The sequence below is a fragment of the Callospermophilus lateralis genome, chromosome 2 (assembly GCF_048772815.1).
Source record: "Callospermophilus lateralis isolate mCalLat2 chromosome 2, mCalLat2.hap1, whole genome shotgun sequence".
In the NCBI taxonomy this organism is placed as follows: domain Eukaryota; kingdom Metazoa; phylum Chordata; class Mammalia; order Rodentia; family Sciuridae; genus Callospermophilus; species Callospermophilus lateralis.
In genome coordinates, this window is record NC_135306.1 from 5,077,913 (window position 1) to 5,096,041 (window position 18,129).

At 49.8% G+C, this 18,129-nt stretch overlaps 1 protein-coding gene across 14 annotated transcripts in view; it reads right to left on the reverse strand.

Moving 5' to 3' along the window:
• Positions 1–7,254, reverse strand: part of Prrc2b (proline rich coiled-coil 2B) — a 78,635-nt gene extending 71,381 nt beyond the window's left edge. For 12 of the 14 annotated variants that reach the window (XM_077108783.1, XM_077108787.1, XM_077108794.1 and 9 more), the window contains exon 1: positions 7,028–7,254. The gene's annotated coding sequence lies outside the window, so the exon portion shown is untranslated. Of the gene's footprint in view, positions 1–6,445; positions 6,584–7,027 lie in introns of those variants that run through there. The other 2 variants (XM_077108795.1, XM_077108784.1) reach the window with 2 other exon arrangements.
• Between the last annotated feature and the right edge of the window lie 10,875 nt (positions 7,255–18,129).

Here is an 18,129-nt window from a genome sequence, read left to right on the forward strand (position 1 = left end):
TGTGTTACAGCCCCAGCCCCCAAACTGCATGTTTTTGAAGAGAAAGTTGACACAATTTTACCAAAATTGTAACATCCCAAAATTAAAATAGGCGAAATGCCCACCACCAGGAGGCAGGTAGAATCTAATCTACCAGAGTCAACTGCAGTGGCTAGAACAGATGACGTCATCCATCTACATATGCTGTCACAGAACAGGACAGGGTGTCACATCAAGTGAAAGGGCAGCAGCTTCCAGAACACAAACATGCACACCCTGATCACGACTTTGTGATGTTTGTTTGTTCTGGGGATTGAACCCAGGGCACTCCACCACTGAGCCACATCCCCAGCCCTTTTTATTTTGAGACAGGGTCTTGCCAAGTTGCCTGGGCTGGCCTTGAACTTGCCATCCTCCTGCCTCAGCCTCCTGAGTAGCTAGGATGGCAGGTGTGTGCCACTGTACTATGTCTTGGGTCCCCCCCCCCCCCCCGGCCCCGGAAGGAATCACAACAAACTTTTCAATGTCCCTTCTTTTAGAGGGATTGAGGAAGAACCTTTATACCTCAAACTTCTAACTACTACTACTACGACTACTACTACTTTTCCCTCTCTCTCTCTCTCTCTTTTTTTTTTAAGTTACTTGGGCCATGGGATTATGAGCTAGCTAGTTTTGTTTTTTCCTTTTTTTTTAACACTTGTACATTTTTTAAACTAATAGACATTATTTTTAAAACATTAGCGGTATGGTAGATCTGTTTACATTCATGTAAAAAATGTTCATGCTGATGTTTGAAAATGCAAGTTGCCATATAAGAATAGTAACAGCCCCATTTTTGTCTTTTACAAAACCTTCCTGGAGCCCACATTTGCATGTGTACCAAAGTCTAGAGGGATAAACACAGCTGTAAACAGTGGCTGCTGCCTGGGAGACCAAGGACGAGCTCTCCCTTCTCTGCCTACACTTGCGTGTCCCTCTCTCTCGGTGTGTGGTGCTGAGGATGGTAGGCAAGTGCTCTAAAACTCAGCTGCGCCCCAGCCCGCTTTCTTCTTCTTAAGTAAAAGAATCTATATATTTTGGTAATTTGTTTTTTTATCAAGGAAAAAAAAAACTCACAGTCTATATCGAGACAAGGTTCTGTTCTCCCCAGCAGTCTCCGAACACTGAGCCCTTCAGCCCGACAGGTCAGCCGGGCAGGAGTGCGGCCCCTCCCAGACAGGCCTGTGTTTTCCGTCCTGCCTGGAACAGAGCTGTTCTTTAAGCTGGGACTGTATGTAAACAACACCTGCCAAAAAAAGCTCTGGAGACACAAAGGAACCAGGGAAAGGGGCTGGAGATGACCCCTTTTCCACTGGGTCCTGCAGTCCATCTCATCACTCTGTACAAAGGGATGAGCCTGAAGCACACTGGGCTCTCTGGCCCAGGCCTTACCAGTCCTTGCATAACATCCACAAAAGGCCTGGTCACCTGGAAAGGTGGCTGACCCACAAGCTCTCTTCGGGGGCCCAGAGCTTCTGATTTCAACTCCTGTACACAATTTCATCTTCCAGGTCTCGGCATACTACTTTCAAAAGGTGCTTCTCTCACGCCTGCTAGATATCCCAGAATGCCCTCCCCAGGTGAGCGGGGCTTGGTCCTGGAGGGCTCATCTGTGCACAGTGACCCAGGCAGGGTGAGGTGGGAAGTGAGGTGGGAAGCAGCAGGACCCCAGGCCCTGGTGCGCTCACTCCCCAGGGTTGGGGACCAGGCCATAAATAAAACACCACTGTTCCAAATCATCATCCAAAGATATATGGATGGATAAACAAGTGTGGCATCATACGTGTGGTGGAATATTATTCAGCCTAAAGAGATGAAGGAAATCAAGAAACACGCTACAACTCAGAGGAGCCTTATAAACATGCTAAATGAAATAAGCCAGACACAAATGACAAGTACTAGGTGGCCCACTCGCACGGGCACCGGTAGCAGTCCACCCGAAGGGACGGGAAGCAGAGTGGTAGATGCCAGGGACTGGGGGACAAAGATTAGTGCCTAATGGGTGCATATTTCCAGTCTGGGATGACAATAACACCAGGAGATAGCTGGTGGTGGCAACAGAGCTTCGTGCCTCGAACTGCACGCTTGCAAACAGTAAAGTTTATGTTATGTAAATTTAACCACAACTTAAAAACTGCATTTATAAGTCGTGAAAGGTGTTATAAAGAAAAGCAGAGCCAGGCGCAGTGGTGCATATCTGTAATCCCAGCAACTCGGGAGGCTGAAGTAGGAGGATTACAAGTTGGAGGCCCACCTCAGCAATTTAGTGAGGACCTGTCTCAAAATAAACAATAAAAAGGGATGGGGCTGTATGTACCTTAGTGGTAGAGAGTTCATGGGTTCAATACCCAGTACCACCAAAAAAAAAAAAAAAAAAGGAAGGAAAAAAGAAAAAAAAAGTGATGAGATGATGGCAGCTAGGCTGAGGGTTCCCCAAAGTCTCTTCAAGGAGGAGCTTCCCCCCACCCACTGGACCAGGAGCTCCTGAGGAAAGCCTATAGAACCTCCCGACTCTGCGTCCGCAGAACATGAGTGCATAAGACACTTGTCCAGATTCAAACCAGTTAATGCAGCAAGACCCAGAGTGCCACGCATTCAAAGACTTCACCAGGACCCACTGGCTCTTGAAGGAGAAAACTGACCCTGTGCAGAGGAGAGCCCACAGACCCTCTGACCTCAGCAATCCACTCGGCAAGACAACCAGCAAGTGGAACAACATGGGCATGGGGGATGGGGTGGGGGATGCTCAGCAAAGTCAGGCTCATGTGAGGGGAGAAACCAAAACAGCAACCTGAACACCCACCCACAAAGGGTCGGATCAACCTTGGCACATCCATAAGACAGCAACTGTGCAGTTACAAAACCATCATGCTCTTAATAACAGGGAAATACACTAAGAATTTATTAAGAACAAAATGACATTAAGAACAAAAAGCTAGTATCAACTGTGTATACAGCATTTACAGAATTGTTCCAGTTTTGAAAATACAGGAAACAAACACCAGAGCCTTGACTGCAGCTATCTGTGGATGGTGAGGCTCCAAGTGATTTTCACTTGATTTTCATATTCTTAAAGCATCTTTCTTTTTTATTTTTCCCAGAGGACACGTTACTTTTACCAATGGTGAAAACATGCTTAAAGGGCCTTGTACAATGGCTGGCAAATAACAGGTGCTCAAGGAGTATTAGTTGCAGGACAAGGGAATTAAAAGTGCAATTGACACTGCCTGTGCCACACAGAGGAAAGGAGACAGGCTGGAGCTTCAGAACTGGCTGCAGAGGCAGGAAAGGAGGGAAGCAATAATGTCAGAGTGGACAGGTGGCCAGCAACCAGAGATGGACTTCAGTCTGCAGGCACCTCCTGCTGCATGGAAAGCTCCCAACAGCAGTGTGGCTGCAGCGTCCCGGAGGCTGGGCTCTGGCACAGCGTTTCTCAGAAAATCAACAAGTACAGCTGAGAACAAAGCTCAGCCAAGGCGTCTGGCCCAAGCCACTGAGGCAAACCTCCCTCCCACTGCTGAGATTCCCCACACACCACCCACCGATGTAAACAGTGGATCACGGGCAAGCCCAGGGCTGTGATCCCCCAGGGAGGAGGCCCCATCTAAAGGGTGCCTTTTAAACCTGGAGCTGGTCCCCAGCAACTTTGCTTCACCAGAGAGCTCCCCGCTTCCATCTCCCCCACCTTCTGCACCAAAGGCAGCCACCTTTATCCAAAAGACAGACCCAGGGCCTCTGAGGCTGCCCAAGCCCCAGTGTCTTAAAAAGAAATCGAGCTATGAGTTGAAAAGATGGTCTAGCTGGCCCTGCACTTCTACACAAAGTGTATTTAAAAACCAAAAACAAGAGACTCAGAGCACAAAGCCCAACAGATGTCTGCTGGCAACAGTATTTTTTGGAGGGGAAATGCACTGTTTTAAGATCTAGTAGAGAGAGGCCCTATTAACACCTGCCCTCCTGGAACAAGATGTGCACCTTTGACAGTAGAGAAGCCTCATTATTGAATTTAGAAATAGAGGCAGCGGTCCTCCTAACCTATTCTGGTTTGAAATAGAAACCAACACAAAAATGATCAATCTTAAATGGTAGAATAATGAGACATAACCAGCATACAGCCATCAGCAACATGAGTCAGTACTTTGTGCAGGCAAAAAGAAAACTTGAAAGTACAATAAAATAATCCTTCAGGAATAATGAGAACTGAAATTCAAAAGAGGGTGGAGGATGATAGAAAAGCCAACCAAATGGTACAATGAAATTCCCTGAGCAAAGCCCAAGGCAGCCAGACCCTGCAGGAACCGTCCTGACCTGCCATTCCTGAAATTCCACTCTCCCAAGGCCCCCCAGGCCCTTCCTACCCAGGCTTTCTTCCTCCCCACTTGGGCCCAGTGGAGACTGGACAGGCACAGGGCAGGCTCACCAGCAGGACCATGCAAACAGCATCAAGGAGCTCAGTGGTAACAAATTCAGAGGCACTAGAAATCATGGTGGGAGGGGCAGCCACCTGCCCGCTTTCCTAACCCTCCAGCAACAAATAGACCAGGGCAGGGCAGAGAGGATGGACCAGGAGGCAGAGGAAAAATGAAAGGAAAACATGACCCTGCTGAGACATCTGTCCCACAGCAGTTTACAAAAACCACCAAGATGGTTGTGGGAAGGAACATAGGCAAATTCCCCAGCAGACGGCACAACCACAACCTACACAAGCCACTAGGTGAACAGGCTTGGTCTAGAGACAAGCTCAGATTCACCAGGTGCAGTAGTGCACGTCTGGAATCCCAGGGGCTCAGGAAGCCAAGGCAGGAGGATCAGGAGTTCAAAGCCAGCCTTGGCAAAAGCGAGGCACTAAACAACTCAGTGAGACCCTGTCTCTAAATAAAATACAGAATAGGGCTGGGAATGTGGCTCAGTGGATGAGTGCCCCTGAGTTCAATCCCCAGTACAGAAAGAGAGAGAGAGAGAGAAAGAGAGAAAGAAAGAGACAACTTCGGTCTTTATCCTCACTTGTGGCTGAGACTGGCCTCAGTCTCCAGTGAGCACTTGTGGCCTTCCATGGTCTGCAATAAACAGCAGAATCCAGACGTGCCTGAGCTTCCTAGCTCTTCTCAGCCATTCTGGGGCTCCCAAGCAGTTGGATGATCATCAGATATCAAACATTGTTGGCCACAGGATAGGAGGCAGGGAGGTCACAGTTCCATACACCAGGAGAACACAAGAAAAGGCTCAGGAATTGTAAGAAAAGAACCAGAAAAACAAGTAACCAAGAAAAACAACTTACATTTTCATCACCTTCCTATGGATGGAAACACTTTGCTACAAATCTTGCATGAGGCTCCCACGAGCCCCCACAAGATGCCCAAGGTAGGCATAATTATTCCCATTTCACAGACATAGGAGCCAAGCCTCCGAGACCTGTGGGAGGTAACCCAATGAGAACCATGAAGCAGCTCCACAGGCTCCAAGGGACGCACTTGCCTGAACAGGCTGAGGCTCCCCAAGTGATTATTTGCCAATTCTAAATGAAAGCAGTTACCCTCTAAAGGAAGGACTCCCTAGGCTCCTGTCTGTTGGCCTAAGGATCTCAGCACTGTCCCACTCTGCCTGAAACCCAGCTGTAGGACATGACTCATCCAGGGAAGGCACCCCAGGTCCATGGACAGGGACCTATTCCCACACACTGTAGGTCCACTAAGCTCTTGAAGGCTCCAAATGTTCCTTTCCCATCCTTGTCCCCCTGGGGCCCAGCACTTAGTGACCAATATTGTCTTGTCTCTTGAATTCCTTCTCCCCTGTCCAAGCCTCAGGCCAGCACCTGTGGCATGCTCAGGCACAGCTCAGTTCTATGGGTGGCACCACAAGTAGCCACCCCTCTTTCCTAGGACTGGACAGAGGTTATGCAAAAAGCTACAGGAGGAACAATCATTGAGTACCGACTGCATGCCAGACCCTACATCAACATCTCAATTCTAAGAGGTGGGGAGTGCTGTGTTCCTGTTTATGCCAATGAAGACTCAGAGAACCCCAGATTGATCACAGGGTTTAGAGATGCATCCCAAATTCTGGGCCCTCCAGTTCCACCCAACCGGAGCGCTGTTCACAGATATTGATTCGGAAAAAACATGCAAAGACTCCAGAGAGATGATTCCAAAACCCAGTCGGATGATAATGTAGAAATCCAAACCAAAAATGCATGCTAACCCTTAAAGAAAAGAAAAATCGTAGGGAAAGTTTACCCATCCGGCTTCCCAAAGGTTTTTAAAGGTTTCTCCCAGTCAGCCATTTAGCAAATGACACACTCCCGAGGAGCCCCCTCCTGCCACTTCCTCCAAGCTCACCAGTGCCTTGAAAAACACCACTTCTTACCTAGGTGGGCTCCGACCTCCCCCGGTATTTAAAAAAAGAAGAAGAAAAGGAAAGAAAACACCACCTTCCAATTTTACGTAGGCAAATCCGATCCTGGGAGGCCCACAATTTCAACAGGGCTGTGCTTCTTACTTAGGAGGGAGGAGAGGGAAAAAGGAAAGGAGGGAAAAAAAGCCCAGCCATCTGGCAGGCCCCGAGGAGCGACATCCTGTTTATTATTAAACATTTTTAGCAGAAGGGCACTGGGTGTTTGGGAAATAACCCGTCCGCGCACTCGCGACGCCGGCGGGCGGCCCGGCCCGGCCCTCCCCGCGCGGCCCGGCCGCCCCGACCACCAGCCCGGCCCGAGCCTCCCGCGCCGGCCGCGGTCAGCGCCCCGGGGTCCCCGGGGTCGGCCCCCGGAGGCGGGCCCGCCGCCGGCCGCGGGGGAGGGGCGCGACGGCCGCCGCCGCCCCGCGCCGACCCCGCCCGGCCCGGCCGCGCGCCCAGGCCGCGGCGCACAACAATGGCGAGGCCGCCGCCCGCGCAGGCCGGACCCGCGCCCGCCGCAGCCCGCCCGGCCCGCGCGCCCGCGGACAAAGGTCGGCGGCCGCGGAGACAAAGCGGCCGCCGCCGCCCCGCGCCCCCGCCGCGCCGCCCGGCCCACCTGGTCTGCTTCCGCGGGCGCGTCGGGGCGGCGAGGGCGGCGGGCGGCGGGCGCGGGGCGGCGGGATGGCGGCGGATTGCGCGGCGGCGGCGCCGTGCTCGTCCTGCTGCTGCTCGCTGCCTCCGCCTCCGGCGCGCGCGGCCTCCTCCCTCCCTCCGCGCTCGCTCGCTGGAGCTCGGCTGTGTCTCGCCGCCGCCTCCGCCCGCGCTCGCCTCCCCGCCCCCCGCCGCCGCCGCGGCCCGCGCAGCGCCCCCTGCCGCGCCGCCCGCGCCGCCCGCGGGCCGGGCGGGGGTCCGGGCGGGGCGCGGGGGCGGGGCGCGCGGGCGCCGCGAGGGGCGGGCCGGGGGCCGGGGGCGACCCGCGCGGGGGTGGGCGAGCGCGCGAAGGACGGCGGGGGCGGCGGCGCGGCCCAGAAGGGGGCTGGCGGCGGGGCCGCGCCCGGGCCTGGGGGAGCCGGAGCGCCGGATCCCCGCCCCCTGGAACTGCGGCGCCTCCCGGCGGAGCGCGAGCCCGCATTGTGTCGGAACGTGCAGGGTGTGATGGGTGCGCGGAGAGGAAGCCCCAGTGATACATTGTTCAGTTCCCCAGCAAGGTTGTTGCTCACTGTGGATACTTTCTCCCCTTTGTCTGCGATGGGAGACCATAAACCATCCCTCTTGAGCGCAACGTGGTGTGTTTGTGTGAATGCGAAACAAAAGGCCCGGGAGAAGCGCTCCCCTCGGTTACCTCGGAGTGCTAAGGACGGTTCTTGTTTTGTATTCAGACACCTTAGCAATTAGAGGAACAATCCTAAAAAGCAAAGACAAAAGGCCTCTGGGCGCTGGCATCCAAATCGCCTCACTCCCCTCTTGAGGCATTTTTCCTGACACTTTGCATCAGCTTCAGGCCATGCCCTGCGTGAAGTGGTTTGTCTCATTCTCCCAGCCTAGGCCACGTGTGATTGTTCCAGTTCACAGGTGAGAAGATAAAGAAAATCTGAGATAGGTAACTTGCCCACGTAGGCCCAGGAAGAAATTTAACTGCTTTATTTTGCCCATCTCCAGAGACCAGGCCTAGCATGCGCGTGGTGGGATTCTGGGTAATGTTGCAACCTTCTTTTAACTTTGCTACATTTTGTCTATGGTCATTTTCAGTGTTGTACTTTTTCTTTCTTTCATGTGGTGTGTGTGTGTGTGTGTGTGTGTGTTAGTTAGATAGAGAGCGAGAGAGATGGGGTCTCATTGTGTGTCCTAGGCTGGCCTTGAACTTCCTGAACTTAAGGGACCCTCCTGCCTCAGTCTCCCAGTGGCTAGGACTACAGGCCCACATTGCCACACCCTGACTTTACCCTCTCTTTAATAAAATTTGCTGTTAACTTCTATCTCCACAATAGAGAGGATGTAGCCCTCATCTTCATTTTTCATCTTGTGGCTTGTTCTTAAAACCATCTTCAGGAAGGCCATCAAATCTGCCCCATCCTTACAACCATCAACAGAAATGATAGGAAGAGATTGAATAGCAGCTGTGACCTTTATTGAGTACTTATTGTGTGCCAACTACTATGCTAAACTCTCAGGATAGAGTCAACCATTTGGCCCTCATGGCATACCACAAGGCAGACTCTGTAGGGAGTACCACTGTTGCATGTAACAAAGAAGAAAGGCAGACTTTGTAGCAGGCAGAATAATGCCTCCCCCAAAGATGTCCAAATCTTAATCTGAAACCTGTGAATGTGTCACCTGACATGGCAAACAGGACTTTCCGGGATGATTAAGGATCTTGAGATGGGGAGATTATCAGGGATTATTTGTGTGGCCCAATGGAATCACAGAGGTCCTTTTAAGAGGGAGGCCAGAGAGTCAGAGGGGGAGATGTGACTGCGGAGCTCAGGGCATCTGGGCTCATGATGGAGCCGTGCAGAACACAGGCAGGAACAAAGCAGCTGTGGAGCCTGCAGAGCTTCTGGAGGCGAGGAGTCCTACATCCTGAATTCAACCAACCATGGCGGAAAACATTCAGAAACAAAGAGTTTGACAATTACGACTATCTTTTTCCTAGTCATTATTCCCTAAACAATACAGTGACTATTTTCACAAATTTGCATTATATGAGGTTATACAAATCTGGCATGATTTAAAGTATACCAGAGAGCTGGGCCAAGGGTGGTGTCGCCTGCAATCCCAGTTACTTGGAAGGCTGAGGCAGGAGGATCTTTGGAGCCCAGGAGTTCAAGTCCAACCTGGGTCACATATCAAGACCCCTTGCTTAAAATATATATGTGAGAGAATGTGCATGGGTTATATGTAAATACCATGATATTTTATATACAGGACCTGAGCATTCCTGGATTTTGGTATCCTTGGGGGTCCTGGAACCAATCCCCTCTCCCACTGTGGAGCACCTGTATATTTTATTTAACCCACTAAATTAAAAATATCATCATTTCAACATGTAACCAGTGCCTTAAAATATTTATAATTTTAAGATCCTCTGGTCTTTGGATCCTGGGAAGTCTCTGAATCCAATGTGTGGTGTACACTTTAATGCACATCTCAGGACTGGCCACATTTCAAGTGTTTAATAGCCACATGTGGCCAGTGCTTACTGCAAAAGATCAGTATCTTTTCTACTGTTCCTCACAGTGGAGGGGACCATGATACCAGGAGAAGCAGGATGACCCTCAGACCTTAGGTCGATCCCAACTGAGATGCTGGTCAGGGTCTCAGGAGTACAGGCCATTGTCTATTAGATTCCCTGCACTATCCTTCCTCCAAGCATTATGCCTGAAAAATAGTCAGTGCTCAATAAATAGTGGTTGGTTTGTTGGATGAAGAATAAGCAGTTGTTCCTTGTCTCCACTGGCTGGGATGCAGGGGATCCTGGATGAGGATCCAGGATGCAGCTGAGCCTAGCATATGCGAGGCCCTGGGTTCGATCCTCAGCACCACATAAAAATAAACACAAAAAATAAAGATATTAGGTCCAACTACAACTAAAAAGTAAATATTTAAAAAAAAAAATGGGGCTAGGGTTGTGGCTCAGTGGTAGAGCACTCGCCTAGCATGTGTGAGGCCCTGGGTTCGATCCTCAGCACCACATAAAATAAAGATATTGTGTCCATATACAACTAAAAAAAAAATAAATATTTTTTTTTTAAAAAATGAATCCAGGGAAATCCAGGCAAGGTGGTATAGGCCTGTATTCCCAGCCTCCAAAGTTTGAGGCAGGAGAATCACAAGCTCAACACTAGCCTCAGCAACTTAGCAAGACCATATCTCCCCAAAAATGTTTAAATTAGATTTAAAATAGGTTGGGGATGTAGCTCAGTGGTAAAGTGCCCCTGGGTGTCTCCATCTCCAATAAAAAACAAATCAAGGGATCTGAGTATGTGGCTCAGGGGTAGAGTACTCTCCCAGTATGTGCAAGGCCCTGGGTTCCATCCCCAGCATTGGGAAAAAAAAAAAAAAAAAAAAAATATATATATATATATATATATATATATATATATATATATATATATATATACCCACACACACACACACACACACACACACACACATATATATATTTATATATACCTTTTTTAACTCACAAAAGAGGACATAAAAATATAAAAATTTTGTAGAACCTTGAGTGTTCTGGGACAGACAAGGAAATGTTAAGGTTGGCAGAGGGAATCAAGCTCTCTGTCATCTGCCGCATCTGGGGGGTGGGCAGTGCCCTTTGGGGCAGTGGGTTGCTGGGTTCCAGGACTCAATCAGCATTGGGCATTCCACTGCAGGGTAAAACGCCAGGTCCTGCTGCATCCAAACTGCATCCCAGGCTCAGGAAACTCTTTTCTCTCTCTCTCTCTCTCTCTCTCTCTCTCTCTCTCTCTCTGTGTGTGTGTGTGTGTGTGTTTCCCTTCTATAGTGACAGTGGCAGCAATAATAAATGCAGCTACAGTTTCTGGGGCTATACATGCTGCTAGGGCTTGACAAGACATAGCTCACTCCATGTTCATAAGACCATTCTGAAAACTTTGTTGTTGTTTGGTACCAGGGATTGAACCCAAATGGACTTTACCACCTAGCCACATTTCCAGTCCTTTTTTAAATGTTGAGACAGTGTCCTGCTAAGTTGCTGAGGCTAGTGCTGGCTTTGAACTTGTAATACTCCTGTGTCAGCCTCAATGGGATTACACTCCAGTCCACTGTAAGGCCATCATTTCCATTCCGTTTTAGAGAAAAGGAAATTGAAGTGAGACTTTCAGGGAACTATAGAAAAGTCCCTAATCACTTGGCCAATAGAGCCAGGATTGGAACCCAGCAGTGCCAGTCTCAAGTGTGAACCTTTCTAAGGGGGAGCAAGGCTGGCATGCTTGGGAGGATATGGGGACTGGTCACCAAGGACTGACACCTGGGATTTCCCAAGACTCTGAACTCAGGACCCGCAGGGGACAGAGGTAGGAAGGAGGATGGAGAGAGCAGAGAGTGAGGACTGAGCCAAGCTGCTGGAGTCACTCAGCCCCAGAACTGCCTGCCATGGAGGGAGGGGTTATTCAAGCAGATGTTTTTATGTCACCAAAGTTACTAGAGCCAGGTGCAGTGGCACACACCTGTATCCCAGTGACTCAGAAGGCTGAGGTAAGAGGATCATGAGTTCAAAGCCATCCTCAGAAACTTAGCGAGGCCCTGTCTCTAAATAAAATATTAAAAAGGGCTAGGGACGTGGCTCAGTGGTTAAGTGTCCCTGGGTTCAATCCCTCATACCAAAAAAAAAAAAAAAAAAAAAAAAAAAAGTTACTGGAAAGGACATCTCAATAGCCAGAGCTGGACTATTGAAAAACAGGAGGGAAGGATTGGACCAAGGAGGCCAACGCTGGGGCAGTGGGCAAATGTTTTGTTTTTCTTTTTAAATGCAGTTGTCACTACTTAGTGATGCTTGGGTCCCTGGAGGGACAACATATCCTGTGGTGGTCCCGTACGAGCTGGTGACATATCAAAGTGTGATCACTGTCTTTTGTCACATTTAACAATAATGTAACATTTTTGTATTTTTTTGATGTTTATAAATGTCCATTTACGCATGATCAGTGTTGGGGGTGGAGCCCAGGCCCTTGAGCCTTCTCCACCACTGAGCCACACGCCCAGGACCCATGATTTCCTTTTTAAAACCACATTATAGCTAGCCACGATTTCCTTCTGGGCTCCATGTGGGATGTGGAAGGCCTGTCCCGGGCCAGGTCAGCTCCCCTGTGTCCTCTTTTCCCCTCTTCCCTCTGCTCTCTCCCTCTTCCAGCAGCCCTGGACACAGGCAGACCCTCCCTTCTCCACCCTCCTCCTCCTCTCCCCACTTGGCCCCTCAGCTCCTGGAGCCTCCCCAGGAAGCCTCCCTGACCACCCAGGACAGACTTGGCAGCCATAGGCCAGCCCCCCTCTGTGCAGTCCCGGCCTTGCCAATCGTGGCCACTTCTTTCATCCAAACCATGACTGAGTGGTCCGTGTTCTTAAGTTCCCAGCACCCAGCATACAACCTCAGAAGGTGTTGAGTAAGACACCACTGGGTGCCAGGGGTAAAAAGTGATGGGGGAGAGGGCAAGCCCATGCCAGAAGGGAGCCGGCCTCAGGAAAGCCAGAGGCTCTGCCAGGCGCTCTGCTGCCTGGGGGCGGGAGGCCCTGCGCAGGCTTTCCCTCTCCAGAGTCACTTTCAGGTGACTCCATCAAGTCTGCACAGGGAGGTGGTGACAGAACTAGAAGAGAAGGGAGAGAGAATGTGGCCACTGAGGACTCCTGCCCACAGCAGGCCCCACCACGGCTCTGTTATTGCCTGGTTTACAGCTCAGTAAGCCAAGGCTGGGGGTCTTTATCCACCACCCGCTGGCTGCCCCAGGCTGTGCTGGACTGTGTGGTAGGGAGGGTCTTTCCAGACATCTAGGCCCCGGGAAGTTCTGGTGAATCCCACTATGGGGGGAGAAGCGGAGAACCACATGGCCCTGAGAGCATGAAGACGAGCCAACCTCTAAGGTGCTGCAGGGCACACGACCCAGGGCAGCCCAGCAGCCTCTGCACAGACCCTATTTGGCACCAGGGCCAAGCCTCTGGGCAGCTGTGGAGCAGGAGTGCTGAGCACAGTCATGTGTACCGTTTGCTGACTCTACAAAGAACAGGGTCGGGCTGGGGATGTGGCTCAAGCGGTAGTGCCTGGCATGCGTGCGGCCCGGGTTCCATCCTCAGCACCACATACAAACAAAGATGTTGTGTCCGCCGAGAACTAAAAAATAAATAATAAAATTCTCTTTCTCTCTCTCTCTTTCTCTCACTCTCTCTTTAAAAAAAAAGAACAGGGTCCCAGCCATCTCACTTTAGGCCCCACAGGGCCTGCCAGGCTCCACCCAGAACAGGCCCTGGTCTCTGCCCAGGCCTTGTCCCCAGCATGGAACCATGGTTAAGAACTCAAGATTCCATGTCAAGGCCTGGGGATATGGCTCAGTTGGTAGAGTGCTTGTCTCACAAGCATAAGGCCCTGGGTTCAATCCCCAGCACCAAAAAACATAAACAAACAAGATTCCAAGTCAAAAGGCCCCGGACTGAATTCTGCCTCTGCCCTCATCTTCTGTGTGTCTTTAGACAGGTGACTGTAGTTCTCCGAGCCTCTGAGTCTCGAGGCGGAGCTGTACTGAGAGAATGGAATGAGATGGTGTCCACGGGCTGTTGGCAGGGCTGGCACCTACCTGCCATCCCCACAGGGAGGTCCTCTGTCCTTCTGAGATACATTGGAGTTTCCCATCAGTCATCAACTGCTGCATAACAAACAGCCCTGGAGGTGGTGGCTTTACACCATGACCCTTTGCTATTTCTCATGTTGGGGGCAGGTCTGCTGACCCCTGGGTGTTGCTTGGGGTCACTCACGCAGCTGTAGTCAACCTCTTTTAGAACCCTCACTCTCCAGGATTTTCCATGTGACCTCTGCTTCCAGGAAACTAGTCTGGGCTGCGTTATAGCATGACAGCTGGGTCCAGGAATGACGGTGGCAGCCGAAGCCTCATGCACAAGTGAGTCTTCTCTGCATTGCATTGGTCAGAGTGGGTCACCCTGGGCTCAGACTCCAGGAAAGGGGAAGGCAACACCCCGTCCCACCACATACCTCCCGATAAAAGGAGCAGCCTCTGGAGCAGAGGGGCGATTTGGTAGACGTTCTTTGTAGATGACCCTCCACATTCTCAGGACACCTGGCCTTCCCCACCCAGTGGCTCCTCACAGCCTTCGCCCCTTCTGTCTGCTGAAGAGATTCCACTCCACTGCTGGGATGTCTTCTGAGCTCTGTGACGGCGAAGCCCACAGGAGTGCTGAGAGATGGCAAGATGAGGCCTACAAGACCCCTGCCCAAGAAACGCCCCTGTTAAGGGGCATTAGAAACAACCATTCAGACTGCAAACCAGACTGCCCCTCTATCCACCTGTGTCTCACGCTGGCTGTCACCGGAAGCCCCCTCTGGAACTGCGGGAGGACAGGGAGATGTGCTCATGGCCGACTTGCAGTGAGACCCAGGCCTGCGGTCATCCTGTGCCCTGGAAGTCCTGGGCAGGCAGCTCTCTTACTCTGTGCACCTGCTCTCCACAGTGCAGTTGTACCATGGCCAGTGCCAGGCCCAATTTTCAATCCAGAAAGTGGAATCATTCTTAACTCAAGGCGGGGAAGGATAACAGTCCATACAGGAATGAATTCCAGCCAGGGGGACTGAGGGACACTCCCTGGGCAGGTGCCTTTGACTCCAGGCCTTGAAAGAAAAGCAGAGTTAATCAGAGGAGACTGGGGAAAAGATTCAGATAGGGGGACAGCAGGAACACAGGCCTGGAGAGGAGGCTCTGGGTCCTGGGCAGGGACTGCCGTTGCCTGGTGGCTGCTGGAAATGTGGCCCCAACCTAGGGAATGTGCATTCCAGTGGGAGGGAGCTGGGAGCTAAAAATACACAGTAGGTCTGAACTGCAACCAGAGCCTGAGCTCTCGCCCAGGATGGCTGCACTGGAGTCTTAGCAACTGGCAGGCCCAGGCTTCAGCAAAGACTGAAGGGGCCCAAGGCAGGGAGCCTGGGCCCACACCTAGTTCTTTGCCCACCATGTCCCACCAGACAGAGGGGTACAGGGAGTGGCGGGGAAAGGCAGGGCTGAGAAACAGAAAAAGAAGAGTCAGACCTAAACCATGGGAACTGGGCTGAGAAAGAGCAGTGAGGAGCCACGGAGGGGCTGGGGTTGGGGAAGGAAGGGAAATGAAAGGTGGCAGCCTTCTAGGGAGACTCCCAGGTACCAGGAAGGTCCTCTTACTCCCTTTCGGAGCCCATGGCAGAATTTTCAAATCATGGTCTTCCTGCGGCCTGAGTCATGTTGGAGTCTTGCCCAACACAGAGCCCAGGAAACCCCACACGTGAGGTGCAGCTGGAGGATGCAGCTAGGACGCCAGAGTACCTAGCCACAGGTCTTGCCCTACCTGTTGCCAGTATCCCGGAAGTATAAGCCCTAGAGAAATGATGGGTCTCAAAACCTAACTTGATATCAAGAAATTGAGATGACAACCCACAAAATGGGAGAAGATATCTGTCAACTATATATTTGGTAAGGATTTAGGATCCAGAATATATAAAGAACTCAACAAAAGAGACAGAAAACCTTATGGAAAAATGGGCAATGTTCTTGAATAGACAAGACAAGATATGCAAATGGCTGATAAGCTCATCAAAAGATGCTCTAAATCATTGATGATCAGGGAAATGCAAATCAAAACCACAAGGAGAGTCAGGTGCATTGGCTCACTCCTGCAATTCCAGTGACTTGGGAGGCTGGGTCAGGAGGATTGCAAGTTCAAGACCAGCCTCAGCAATTTAGTAAGGTCCTAAGTTACTGAGTGAGACCCTATCTGGGAAAAAAAAGACTGAGAATATAGCTCAGTGGATAAGTGTCTGGGTTCAATCCCCAGTACTGAAAACAAACAAACAAACAAAAAACTCACAATGAGATACACTTTATAGCCACTAGGATGGCTGTAATTTAAAAAAATGGCAATTAACAAGTATTGCCAAGAATATGGTGATATTGGAATACTCATACATCATCACTGGGGGTATAGAATGGTGCAGCTGTTGTGGAAAACAGTTTTACAGTTTTACAAAAAGTTAAACAGGTCGGATGTGGTGGCACACGCCTGTAATCCTAGTGGCTCAGGAGGCTGAAGCAGGAGGATCATGAGTTCAAAGCCAGCCTCAGCAAAAATGAGGCCCTAAGCAACTCAGTAAGACCCTGTCTCTAAATAAAATACAAAATGGGGCTGGGGATGTGGCTTAGTGGATGAGTGCCTCTGAGTTCAATCCTTGGTAACACCCCGCCAAGAAAAAAATTAAACAGAATTATCATATGACCCAACAGTCCCCCTCCTAGATATATGCTCCAAAAGAATTAAAGGCAGATGTTCAAACACTTGTCAAGGAATGTCCATAGCAGCATTATTCTCAATAGAAAGCTAAAACAATGCACGTGTACATCAACTGATGAATGGATCAACAACTGTGGTCCCTCCATCCTGAAATATTACTCAGCCATTAAGAGGAACAGAGTGCTGATCCATGCTATGACATGGATGAACCTTGAAAACGTGGTGCTACAGGGGGAAAGCCAGACACAGAAAGCCACTTAGTGTATTATTCTATTTATGTGAAATATCCAGAGCAGACAAATCCATAGAGACAGAAAGCAGATTAGTGGTTGCCAGGGATTGGGTGGATTGGAGATAGAGACTGGCTGCCTAATTGGTGTGGTGTTTCCTTCCGGGTTGATGAAGCAATCCTGTATCACTGCTCGTCGTGACCATCCATTTTTACTTTTTATTTTGAGACAGATTCTTGCTAAGTTACATAGGCAGGGCTCAAGTTGTGATGCTGAAATTTGCCAGGCCTTGAACTTGCAATCCTCCTGCTTCAGCCTCCGACTCACTGGGATTATAAACGTGTACCACTGCACCTGGCTCCAAATCATCTTTTTTCTTATCTGAGAAAATTGTCATCACTTTAACTTTTTGTAAATCTCTTGAATGTCTAGCTTAGTACAAAACAGCTGGGTTCTCCTGACTACTTCTGAATTCAGTTTGTTATAAGATGTTGTCTTGTTTGAAGTATTTTTAAAAATACAGCCTCAAACTGGGTGCAGTGGTGTACCCAGCAGCTCAGGAGGCTGAAATAGGGGGATTGCTGATTCAAGTCGCCTCAGCGACTTCCAAGTGCTAAGCAACTCAGTGAGACCCTGTCTCTAAATAAAATACAAAATAGGTTGGGGATGTGGCTCAGTGGCTGAGTGCCTCAGTTCAATCCCTAGTACCACCCCCACAAAAAATAAAATACATCCTCACACAAATAGGCTGTTGAAAAAGGGAGGATGATGCAAATAGCCTCTTCAGATAATTGTGGATACTTTTTGATATGGCACCAAAACATGAGAAGTTTTAGTTTCTTCGTTGCAGTGTTGAAACTGAAACCATAGTGAACTTTTCTTTCTCTGGGTTTTTTGTTTGTTTGTTTCCTGGTACTGGGCATTGAACCAGAGGTGCCTTACCACTGAATTATATCCCCAACCCTTTTTATTTTCTTTCTTTTTCTTAAATATTTATTGTTTAGTTGTAGTTGGACAGGATACCTTTATTTTTATTTATTTTTATGTGGTGTGAGGATCGAACCCAAGGCCCTGCATGTACTAGGCGAGTGCTCTACCACTGAGCCCAAGCCCCAGCCCTTTGTTTTCTATTTTCTATTTTTAGGGTCTCACTAAGTTGCTTAGGGCCTTGATAAGTTGCTGAGGCTGGCCTCAAACTTGTGATCCTCCTGACTCAGCCTCCACCATGCCCATCTTCATATACTTTAAATCCTATCTAGATAACTTATATACCTGATGCAATGTAAATAATTGTTACATTACTTAAGAGAAAAAAGACTGAATATATTCCCTGTAGATTCCATTTTTGCCCTATTTTTTGTCCTTGGTTGGTTGCATTAGATGCAGAGGTGAAGATACAGAAGACCAACTGTACCTACTTTAGGCAGAAGTGCCTTTTATCCACGTTCCATTTTGTCACACAAAATAAAAAGGTGTGCCCTTGAGGTTG